This window comes from Myxine glutinosa, chromosome 1, assembly GCF_964187855.1.
Source record: "Myxine glutinosa chromosome 1, kmMyxGlut1.1, whole genome shotgun sequence".
Taxonomy (NCBI): Eukaryota; Metazoa; Chordata; class Myxini; order Myxiniformes; family Myxinidae; genus Myxine; species Myxine glutinosa.
Window position 1 is genome coordinate 104,275,185 of NC_136261.1, and position 11,147 is coordinate 104,286,331.

The following is an 11,147-nucleotide window of genomic DNA, read 5'->3' on the forward strand; positions in this document are numbered from 1 at the left end:
AGGACCCGGTGTAAGTGGTGACCAATATGGTCGTGCGTATGATGCGCCAGGGGATTTATGAAGCTTGGGGGTCGAAATGGACCAGGTGTTCGGGTGCCTCAGACAGGCAGGGTTGAAGCTGAACCCGAGTAAGTGCACTTTGTTTGCAAGAGAGGTGGCCTATCTAGGTCACGTGATCGGCCGCGAGGGGGTAAAAACGGAACCAGACAAAATTAAAGCGGTAGAGGAGTGGCCTGCACCACGTACCATCAAAGAGGTGCGGGGATTTTTGGGACTCTGCTCCTACTACCGGCGCTTTGTGGCGAAATTTGCGGAGTTGGCCCGTCCCCTCCACCGGCTTACGGAGAAGGGGACGCGATTTAATTGGACACGGGAGTGCCACGAGGCCTTCCAAAAATTGAAGGGGTGTCTAACATCCGCACCCCTTCTAGCTTACCCCACTAGCGACGGGGCATTTACCCTGGACACGGATGCGAGCCAGGAAGGATTGGGCGCAGTTTTGTCTCAGACACAGGAGGGCGTGGAGAGAGTGATTGGTTATTATAGTCGGGCCTTAAGTAGGCCCGAGAGAAATTATTGCGTCACTCGCAAAGAGTTATTGGCTATGCTGGCTGCCATGAACCATTTCCACCCGTACTTGTACGGGCGGAAATTTTTGGTTAGAACTGACCATTCCTCCTTGCAATGGCTCCTTCGGTTCAAGGAACCGGAGGGCCAAATTGCAAGGTGGTTGGAAAAGTTGCAGCAGTACGATTTTGATGTGGCCCATAGGGCCGGGAAGGCCCATGGTAATGCGGACGCACTCTCTCGGCGTCCTTGTCTGGGGGGAAAACTGCAAATTTTGTGCGAGACACGAGGAGAGGGAACAATTGGGCGATTCGGACCCGACCCTCGTTGTCCGGGCAACCCGGGTGAGAGGGCCAATTTTGCCACTAACCGCAGATGAGGAATTCGGAACTTTGGCATGGAGCACGGCCCAGCAGGAGGATCCTGTCCTGGGGCCAGTGTTCAATTGGGTCAAATTGGGGCACAGACCAAAGGGGGAAGAGGTCACCCCCCTCGGAGCACAAACAAAAGGCATATTGGGCTCAGTGGCAGACCCTGGAATTGAAAGGCAACATCTTGTATCGCAAGTGGGTGGAGGTTCCCTCTGATAGAACTTCCTGGCTGGTGATAGTCCCTGACAAATTCAAGAACGTCATATTGCAACAGGTGCATGGTACCCGCTCCGGCGGCCATTTGGGCAGGACAAAGACAATATCTCGGGTCCGCCGGAGGTTCTATTGGGTGAATATGGGGCGTGACATACAGGACTGGTGTCGGAGATGCGACGCCTGTTCTGCCAAAAAGGGACCAGCACGGAGGATGAGGGCCCCCCTTCAATTACATCAGGTGGGGGCCCCCCTTGAGCGGGTGGCTATGGATATTCTAGGGCCGCTGCCCCGCACCCGCCAAGGTAATAAGTATATCCTCGTTGTAATGGACTATTTCACCAAGTGGCCGGAGGCCTACGCCCTCCCCAACCAAGAAGCAGGGGTGGTAGCGCAGGCCTTCGTGGAAGGATTTGTGTGCCGGCATGGGATTCCACAGGAGTTGCACACCGACCAGGGACGAAATTTTGAGAGCAAGTTGCTAAAAGATGTGTGCAGTCTCCTGTCAATTCGGAAAACCAGAACAACGCCGTTAAGACCTCAATCTGACGGGATGGTGGAAAGATTTAACCGAACTCTAATCCAACAACTGGCACTGTTCACCGCCACCCGTCAGGATGACTGGGACGAACATCTCCCTTATCTGCTTATGGCCTACCGAACCAGCCAGCACGGGGCCACCGCATGCAGTCCAGCGTTGCTTATGTATGGGCGGGAGTTACGGGCTCCCGCCGACTTGCTATGCGGTCCCGTGCCAGACACAGTGGTTAACCCGCCGAGGGAGGGGTACGCACGTCACCTAGAGGAAGGCATGGAGCTAGTCCATGCCTTCGCCCGCCGCCAACTCCATCTGGCGGGGGAAAAGATGAAGCGCAGGTACGACGACCGGAGCCAGGGGAGTCAATACGCTCCGGGGATGAAGATTTGGTTCTTTAATCCCCGGAGGCGGAAGGGAAGGTGCCCAAAACTCACCTCCCCCTGGCAAGGCCCAGGAGTCGTCCTGTCGCAAATCTGTGACGTGGTCATTAAGATCAAAATGGGGCCACGAGCCCTCCCTCGGATCGTCCACGCCGACCGGATAAGACCTTACACCGGCGAGCAGGCGCCCCCGTGGATTGCCTCGGCTTTAGATGCCGAGGCGGGACCCAGTACCTCTGAATAAGGGGGGCTTATTAGTGCCAGAGGACTGGGGAATTGAGGAGCGATAGGCCCGGTGGGTAAGGGTGGCATCCCTGCCACCCTTCCCATGATGGGGGCAAAGGAGCAATAGATTATGGGGTGTATGGCAGTGAAAACTAGCCCGGGTGGGTTAGGTTATATTGATAGGGCCCTAGAAGATGACATTAGGTAACGTTAAGTTTAGTTAGTGACTGAAACCTGTAGTGGGGACGCAGGTAGATTAGTGTGGATGATAATGACGTGGGAGCGCAATAGTTTAAAGGGACGACTGGGAAGCGCAAGTTTCAGAGGGGAGTAGTTAGCTGAGATGATGCCGTGTGTGTGAGAATTGAACAGGTGTGATTGCACAGGTGTGCAACTGGACAGGTGGGTGGAGCAGTGTGTGAGTAGTGAGTGTGTGGATCAGCGCGAATGCGCTTGGGGAGAGAAGGGTGCAGGTGGCACCAGGTGTGAGAGCACAGGTGTGCAAGTACAGGTGTGTGGAGAGAGTTGGAGTAAGTGGTACGGAGTGGTGTGCATGGTGCGAAGGTGTGGATGGGGGAAGAGTGGACCCCTTTCACGAGTACCCGGGGCGGGTAGTGTAAGTGTTAGGTAGAGGGTACAGGTAAATTGTGGTTGGATATTGGCATCTGTGGTGCGGTTGCAGAATGGTATTGTGAATGGGTGCATTAGTGTTGTGGAAATGGCTGGGCGTGTAGCCTGTTAGTGTGTGTAGTTGGTTGGGCACTCAACCACTGTGAGGATGTCGGCCAGGTGAGGCCGCAGGTGGGCTCTGGGAGCCGGTAGAGTTGTGGATGGGGCCCGAGGATCCGGAGGACGGACCCGGGTAGCCCAGTGCCAGAGAGGGCACCGAGTGGGGAGAGCGCCAGAGGGCCTTCCCCAGGTAGTTAGGTTAGGGTAAGGAGCAGGTAAGCTCGGAGGCAACTGCAGTGGTGGAGGTGTGCATGTGGGTAGACCCACTGGGAGAGGTACACGCCACAGCCCAGAAATTGTGCGAGGGCACCGGGAGATGAATCGGGGGAGTGAGACCCCAAATTGAAAAGCACCACAGTTTGGCCAATGGGAATTGGTTTTTAGAACCCATAGTGTAAGAGGGCCAATGGTTTGGCCGGAGAAAGACCCCGGGTAGTGTAAAGTTGTTAAAGTCATTTAGGAAATAGTTAGGATTGATGAACCTGTCGCACCATACGCAGCCACTTGCCTGTGGTGATGATGATGACTCCACACCTGTGTTTTCTTTGTTTTGTTGCAGGAAATGAGATTGCTGTGGATTTGTGAGACGCATCACGACGTGGATGAGACATTGGGGTGATTCCATCTCTCCCTCCCTAGGAGGGACTGATGATGAATTGGTGAAAGCAAATTATGATGTTCAGTTGGAGATGGCAAATTTTGATGAGAGTTGAAAATGGCAAATTTGATTGCTTAGGAGGGAGAGAAGACGAATTTGGTTTATGGGAGGAACCGGGAAGACAGTAGGGATGTTTGTTGATTTGTAAAGTAGATGTTTATGGGTAGTGTTGTGTTTTGTGGATACAGTAAGGGGTAAGGGAGGGGCCATGTAGGTTACCTGGTGGGGGGGGGCGTACGATAGGAACGTACCTGTCTCACCTGGTTCCCATGTGCCCCCAGTGTGCATCATCTTGTATTGCGTGCACTTTTGCGCCCTTACCACCTTACTCACTTGTCTGCTTCTTTTGTCTCCCACCTCCGAGGATCTGGCTTTGGGGTAGAGAGAGAGGAGAGGGAGGTGCTGGCTTCGCAGTTGTGGGCCTGCACTTTCGCTGCTTGCTGCTTGGATCGATACACCATATAGACCGCAATGTTTGTGGCCACCCACAATGGACCGCAGTTCTTTTGCGGCCAAGCACCACCCGTGGATGGACCTATGGGTCAACGTGGCACCTATGCCATACAGGTGAACCACTAACAGTTGGCCCCCTGACGGCCACAATAGAGAAATGGACGCGGTTGGCGCCTTTCTTTATTTTTGAAAGAAGTAAGAAGGCCAAGTGCACCACACGAAGGCAAGACCAGCGGCAGAACATCGGCCGGCTACGACACCACACAATGATTTATAGACACTTTATTGGTGCACCGGATGGTGCTGACTGTGTGAAGGGGTGGTGCTTTTGATGCTTGGAAGGGGTGCTCTGCACATTATTAAAGGCCGTAGGCCACAGAGCACTCGTGGGTTGGTGTATCGATGCTGGCATGCGTGCTCTCTCTATGCATAACATCTGCATGTGTCCCTCCAGAAACAGGTCCTGGATCGTAGTGTAAATATCAGCGTAGTCTTGTAAATAATGCTCCCTACCGGCTGTATGTTTAGTTTGCGAATTCTTTCCGCAATTCGGTTATCCTGTGGGTGTGTTTCTGAGAGGAGAAGGGTGCAACGTCGCAGGGGGACATATTTACTCATTTGTGAATATCTGTAAAACTGTCGCACTCAGGGTAGAGTTAATAGTAGTGGGAACTACATCTGAGTGCCACACTAAACTAGGTAAAAATTTATCGGGTCGGGACGCCCCGAGGGTAGAGAAGGGTGCAATGTTGCGAATATGGAATTTGGCCTCCATATCCGCTTGTAAATATTCCCCTATTTCCCCAATACTCCCCAACTATCCCCAATCCCCCATTCCCTAGTCCCATTGCCTGTAAATAACACTCTGTAGAACCGACCTTCCCCTTTTTCCCCCATTAAATGTCGTGCCCAGGTCCACCGCATCACACGTAGACAACTTTCGGACATCTTGCTAGTTATTCTTAGTCTATGTCAGTTAAGGACTCGTTTCCATTAATTCTGACTCTTCGTTGCACCAGAATGTGATTATATGGCACCAGTAGTGAGTTTAGGACCTTCCCTTACCTCCTCCCATCTTCTTCCCCAAACAACAACAACAACAACAACTACAGCTACAACAACAACTACAACAACGGCGCGCGGAGGGAGTGTGCGTCCTCACACCGGCTCGGTTAGCCGCCATGACCATGCGCTCCACGGGGTTACCACGAAGGGGCTCCCTGTCAGCCCCTCGTCAAGGGTGGAGCCGGTAACCCCCCCGCACGCACCCAATGAGAAGCAACGAGCCGATTCCATCTGGGGCGGAGCTAACGAGCCGAGGGCGTGTCACTCCCCGCCGGATATACGCGGCCACGTACCGGACGTGACGTCAGATGCGCCCCCAGCTTGGAGAGAGAAGTTGCCACGTCCGAGCGCTGAATACCTCCCCGCATCTCTGGACCGGACCGGGTCGATTTTGCCCCTGAGCCAAGGTGCACCTTGAGCCATCGAAGACCCGTTTTCCTTGCCATCAATCCCCGTGTGAGTCAGCCTTGTCCCGTTTATCTGTCGTCTGTTGGGGTTAATATAAGTGTGTCTAAGTGCCTGTCTTTCTATGATGTCCCTCTTGTAGTTGTAATCTAACCTTCCGCCTTAATATAATCTCCTCCGGAGGTCTTGAGAACCGTATCCCTGGTGTCGTGTCATTTTAATCCCAGCCGTGTGTCTTTTCCTTCATTGACCTAGCGTAGCGCGACTAGTCAACGTTCGAGCAGAATCGGGTAAACTGTGCAGACGTGGTCATACCAAACCGCTCGGTAAACTAACATCCACCACCGCGTCTGTAACAATATATATGTATATATATATAAATATATATATATATATATATATATAAATATATATATATATATATATATATATATATATATATATATATATATATATATATATATATATAAAACGTCAATAAACGTCAATAAATATATATATATAATTATATATATATATAGTTTGAAGTTATATATATATTATATATATATATATATATATATATATATATATATATATATATATATATATATATATATATATATATATATATATACTATATACTGTATATATATATAGTATATATATATATACCCTAAACAACTTCAGACCCATCTCCAACCTACCCTTTCTGTCAAAAGTTTTGGAACGCGCTGTAGCCACTCAACTCAAACATCACCTCTCTGCGAATAACCTGTATGAAACATTCCAATCTGGATTCCGCTCCAACCACAGTACTGAAACTGCTCTCCTCAAAATCACCAACGACCTTCTCCTCTCCTCTGACGCTGGCAACCTCAACATTCTCGTCCTCCTCGACCTCAGCGCTGCCTTTGACACCATCGATCACACCATCCTCCTCACCCGACTTGAATCCACCTTTAACGTTACCGGCACTGCCCTCTCTTGGATTAAATCATACCTCTCTGACAGACGCCAGTTCATCTCCATCAATAACTGCAAATCCCCCACTGCTCCCCTCCCCCAAGGTGTCCCCCAAGGTTCAGTTCTTGGCCCCCTCCTCTTCATCCTTTACCTGTCCCCCCTCGGTCACTTAATCCGCCGTCATGGTCTCCAATTCCACTGCTTCGCCGATGACATCCAGCTTTTCATCTCCACCAAGTCCGTCTCCACCGACACCCACTCTATCCTGACAAACTGCATCACTGAAATAAAATCCTGGCTTCAAATCAACTTCCTCAAGCTTAACTGTGATAAATCTGAAATAATCATCATTGGCCCAAAAACGCTCACAAAATCAACGCATAACTTTGCCTTCAACATCGACGGTATCCCAGTATCCACCTCCCCTCACATCCGGAATCTTGGCGTCATCTTTGACCAAACCCTTTCCTTCGACAAATACACTAAACAGATCACAAAGTCAGCCTTCTTTCACCTGAAAAACATTGCCCGTCTCCACTCATCCCTCTCCTCCACGGCTGCAGAAACCCTCATCCACGCCTTCATCACCTCCCGTCTGGACTACTGCAATAGCCTCCTCTATGGTTCACCCTCAAAAATCACCAATAAACTCCAATACATTCCGAACTCCGCTGCCCGTCTACTCACCCATTCCCGGACCCGTGACCACATCACCCCCGTCCTTTACAAGCTTCACTGGCTCCCCATCCCCCAGAGAATCCAGTACAAAATCCTCCTCTTGACATACAAAGCCCTCCATAACCTGGCCCCATCCTACCTGACTGACCTCCTCTCCAGACACACTCCCACCCGCAACCTCCGCTCTGCTGGTACCAACCTCCTGACCCCCTCCATCCGGACCAAATTCAGATCCTGGGGGGACAGGGCCTTCTCCATCGCTGCTCCCACCCTCTGGAACTCACTACCTCACACCATCAGAGGCTCCTCCTCACTCACCACATTCAAAGCATCACTAAAGACCCACCTGTTCAACATTGCATTCAACATTCAACCCACAGCATTTAACCCCTGACTATCTCTTCTCCTTCTCCCTCCTTTTGCTTTAAATATTTCCCTATTGATTCTTGTCTTTTTGCAATTGTTGTTTTCATGTATTGTTATGCATTATGTTTTCCACTCTGTCAAAGCGCCTTTGGGCTTCTGGAAAAGCGCTATACAAAATAAATGAATTATTATTATTATTATTATAATTATTATTATTATATATATATATATATATTAGGGTGGTGCTCAAAATAATGTTTTTGAAATATTTACTGGGACATGGCTTTATGTTGTTCCTTTTGTTCCAAAATGAAAAGACACCAAATATGAAAGCAATCCGATTTTATTTAGGGGTGCCACATCAGCCTTCAAACTAAAGGTGTCTACAAAACTTTTCTATATATGGATCGAAAGCAAAACCAGAAGTTTGTTTTATGAAAATCCACCCTCCACTCACTTTCTTTGTATTCTAGCAAACACAAGTTACAATAGCTGCACAAATAGCACTATATTGCTATGAAAACTCAAATTCAATGATAACAATCCAAATGTTCAGTTCATAAAATGAAGAGACACCATATCACATAATATTTAAAAACCCAAATATAATGAGAAATGTAACTCCTATTTCTGGGCCTGTTTCACCACTGTTGCCTTCTTGGCATCGGGGTACTTCTTCCTGTGAGCAGCAACAACTTGGAGCAGAGCTTGCTTTTGCTCTTCATCCTTTGTAAGGAGCTTATTGTAGTCTTGTATCAATGCGACACCCCTTTCTGCCCTGTCGTTCACCACGACTAAGCCACTGGCGGCTTTCTTTGCTTCCTGAAAGCTGGTTTCTTGCTCCCATGAACCAGGATCCTTATCCATCCAATCAGTTGGGGTCCCTAGGATGCTGAAGAAATGCTTGGTGTGTTTTGTTATGAGGCCAGCGATTGACAGGGCGGTTCCTCGTTTGATAGCTGGTCTCTTTGGAGAGGGGTTTTCACCGTCATTTTTCAATGCTTCAATCATATTGATCTTGCTTTCTTTGTCAATTCTGGTGTCAAAGAATGCAAATGCCACTAGTACTGGGCTCATGTACCACGTGTGGCGGCCAAGTGCCTTCAAGGCTGCCTGAGCCATCTTCTGATTGATTTGTTCAAACTTTTCCAACTTCTTGAAGAGGTTAATGTCATTCAGGGGAGCCTCAATAGCTTGTGGAGCCCGAAACCAAGCCTGTACATACACAAGGCAGACAAAAATGTTGAAGGCTCGGAGTTCTCTCGCCTCTCGAAGTGTCAAGTGGAACTCTGACCGAAACATGAACACCTGTAGTGAATATAGTGCTTTTGCCATCCATCTGGCTCTGTGCATTGCTCCTGGAGCCATGATCCGGATTCCACGAGGTGGGATTCCTCCCATGTAGATGACAGTCAGTTCTAGGAGTTCACGATAATCATCTCGTGGCTGCTGATCTTTCAAACACACAATAACGTTTTGCTTCCAACACAGTGTCTACAGATCCCATTGAAGCCTTCCTCTCTGAGAATTGATCGTGAAGAAACTTCCTGTCCTCGGGGTTGGTGAGTATGGCCTCCGAATCTGCATGCCTAAGATCAAACGTCTTCTCCAAGGAGGCCTTGAAGGATGCTTCCTTTTTCTCTTGGGCCGCACCACCCCGCTTTGCACCTTTTTGGAGGCTCCTCCATTCTTCATATAGCCTCTCCAAACGATGGATGCAGTGCTGCTTCGTCGTTGTAGGTAGGTGAGCTTATTCCCAGAACTTCACAACCTCTTCAATGGTGAGGGTTGCACTCTCCCGGGCAGTGCGATTCTCCTTCTTCAGGTGATGGAAAAACAGGACAAGAGATTGATGCACAGTCGGGAGCTTGGCACCTTTGATGGCATCTCCAGAAGTGGACCCAATGAGATACACATTATCCTGAGCCCGAGTTTTCAATGAAACACTGGTACTAGCACATGCCATATCTGCAAAATAAGCAAGAATGTGGGTAAAATCCTGTTAATTCTTACTCCACAGGGTCACTCTCTACAAAAGAGCCACAGTCAATAAGTTAGGCCTACATATTACACACTAAAAAAGCGTACCCCTGACCCAAGGAACCTGTACAAAACATGCATGAAAATTGCCCAGATAGCGATCATAGGAAGTCTCAAAACTGTATGTATAATATATTGTATATATATAATGTATAATGTGTATTTATGTATATTTATTATTTAATGTATATTTACTATATATTTATTTTTAATATTATATTTAATGTATATATATAATTATGTATTTATTTTGTGTATATACAGCCCAAAAAATGGGAATTCCTATTTTTGCATGGGGGAAAATTCATCACTGATGTGGCACCCCTAAATATTATTGGATTCCATTCAAATTTGGTGTGGTTTCCTTTGACACCAAAAGGAACAACAATAGACCATGTTCCGGAGAAAATCTGCATTTTGATTTTTTGAAGCCCACCCTAAATTATATATATATATATATATATATATATATATATATATATATGTATATATATATATATATATATATATATATATATATATATATATATATATATATATATATATATATATATACTGTATATATATATATATATATATATATATATATATATATATATATATATATATATATGTATGTATATATATATATATATATATATATATATATATATATATATATATATATATATGTATATATATATATATATATATATATATATATATATATATATATATATATATATATATATATATATATATATATATATATATATATATATATATATAGACAGACTTAGCATTTAATATGGAATATTTTTTTTATGGGGTGAACTTACTTTTCAAGATGACTTAGAACCAAAAGTTCATTGGAATTATGTTGAAATTATTCTAGATTGTGTGAATGTGACATTTAAAAGAAACAAAAACCACATTTGACATTTCGAAGCAAATAAATTGATCCTTGAAAGTGATGTAAACTGATATCGAACTCAATTCACGGACAGTACTGTGTTAAACTTCTGTACGTTTTCCAGAAGTATCTCTTTATTTTGCACATTAGCAAAAAAAAAATTCAACAAAAACAACAGCTAAATTATGACTGGGATTATGTACAGTAAAATTACAGTTCAGTACTTCGTGTAACCCCCACGAGCATTCAGGAGAGCACGTACACGTCGAGGCATGCTGTTCACAAGATTTGCCAAGGTTTGGACAGGAATCGCTTGCCATGCAGTGACAATAGTCTGCTGCAATTCATGCACAGAGGTAGGCTGCTGGTCCAAGTTGTCGATTTGACGTGTTAATTCTGCCCACAAGTTCTCTATCGGATTCATATCCGGGGACATGGCAGGCCACTCCATATGCTCTACACCACGGTCAGCAAGAAAGTGTTGAATCATGCAAGCACAATGAGGCCGTGCATTGTCATCTTGGAAGACAAAGTTTCCTCGAAAGGCTGCATGAGCAAATGGAAGCAATGTTTCTTCCAGAATGACCCTGTAGTTGAACTGGTTCAGGTTTCCATTCAGATC